At 40.9% G+C, this 1,840-nt stretch overlaps 1 protein-coding gene across 1 annotated transcript in view; it reads left to right on the plus strand.

The window, feature by feature from the left end:
• Positions 1-1,840, plus strand: part of LOC107087590 (brevican core protein-like) — a 40,444-nt gene that overhangs the window by 6,172 nt on the left and 32,432 nt on the right. The gene's annotated exons all lie outside the window — the stretch shown is intronic.

Raw genomic sequence — 1,840 nt, forward strand, 5'->3', positions numbered from 1 at the left:
GGGCCTAATTATGTAGCACAGATTCACAACACCTCATCTCAAGGCACCTTATGGAGACATTCAATCAGATCATGCAGACAGTTAAAAGGTTTCTGAATAAACCCAGCTAAATGCATCGACATAGTGACTTTGCAGGATTTATTCTCCTGAATGAGCATCTAGCGACAGTATACACCTACTTGAATTGTGTCCTTGACTCAAGGGCAATCCCTCACACTGATCATGCATGCATGCAGGAACAGTGGAGAGAAAAAACTCCCTTTCAACAAGAAGAAACATCCAGCGGAACCATGCTCAGTATGAGCGGCTTTCTGCCAAGGCGACTTTGGAGTTTAAGAGGACAGAAGCAGGTGCAAAAAAGCAACATAGAAGCACTGAGATAATGGCAAACTAGCTCCACAGTTAAGCAGATAAGCTCTGATCCAATTTTATTTTAAAGGGATGAATAAGAGAACATAGTTTGTCACAGTAAAAGCTTAGCCCATAGCTAATTTTAGGACAGAAACAGTAAGTACTAAAATTACATGAGTTTTTCTTTTTTGTTTTTTCATTTTCTTGGGATCTTATGATGTAGAACAGGTGGAAAAGGCAAAGAAAAGGTTTCATTATGGGAAACAGAGAGACGAAGAACAGAAAATTAAAGTAATGTGAGCATAAGAATCCAGCAATGAACAATGAATCCTGGATGCTTAAATACTGAGGTGATAGCTGGAAGTTAGCATATGGACACAGAGCAAAAATTGGTTGAAAAGACGACATGATTTACGTCTTAAGGACGATTATTAAAAAGTCTACACTTTGTACATTTTATGTACATATTTTTTACAAGTTACTTGCTGGGGGAAAAAAAACCAGTAATTTGTGATTATTATCAGAATAGCTCCTGATGATATTCTGTCAAACTAATACATTTCAAGTCAGATATTCCTGTTCGGTGTGGCTGGTTAAAAGAATAAACTTTTCTCCAGCGTTGCATAAACTACCTGCAGGAGCATCAGCCTTATTATCACTAACTGTTCAAAAGTGACAAAGAGCGAAACCCTTTCTGATGCAGCTGGTGCAATTCTTTAGGAATGTAGATCACTCCTTTCTTTCCCTCCGCCTCCTTTGCTGCCTCAAGTGACCCTGTCTTGCAGAGTGAGTAGTCAAACATCCTCTCTTGGCCTTAACCTCGTTTACCTCAAGGTGAAGTCATTTACTATTCAGCCGCTCTGTGATGCCTCGCTTTGTCTTTGAGATGTTGCCTGGATGCATCTTTTGGTGGGGAAATCCAGCTCTTTGTCCGCTTCTCCCCACTGTCTCTGTCTATGAGGCCTCCGAGCTTTATGGAAATGTGCTGATGGTAACTGGGCTCAGTCCGTGACAATCATTGTGCCAAAGAACCGAAAAATAATGAGATTTAGTTCCCCCATTTTCTTGCATTTACCCCCTCGTGTTTTTGTGTTTTTATACTGTTGATCTTGTTCATAATAAAGTTGCAAGAAGAGAGATTATTTCAACACATCTTTGAAAAATTATAGAAGAGATCAGCCGATTATGTTTAACCAATCCCCAATATGTGGTGCCGAATTTCGGGGCTGATATTTGAAGCTGATGTTGTATAGCAAAATTCAGTAGAAGTACAATTCAAAGTGCTGTACTTGCATAGCCTCGTGAGACCATCCTGATCTTGCGAGCTTTCAAGATTTCACTCGCTAATCAGTCTAGAGACTCTCCGTTGAGGAAAATTTGGAGCCGTTCACCAAACGAACGTCCAACCAGCGTTGGCTTTGAGGCGGGTTGAGGTGTGACGCAACGAGAAGCGCGACAGTTCAGTCTAAAGAACATGGCGGCTTCAGCC

Source organism: Cyprinodon variegatus, unplaced genomic scaffold (assembly GCF_000732505.1).
Source record: "Cyprinodon variegatus isolate N-32 unplaced genomic scaffold, C_variegatus-1.0 Scaffold0, whole genome shotgun sequence".
Taxonomy (NCBI): domain Eukaryota; kingdom Metazoa; phylum Chordata; class Actinopteri; order Cyprinodontiformes; family Cyprinodontidae; genus Cyprinodon; species Cyprinodon variegatus.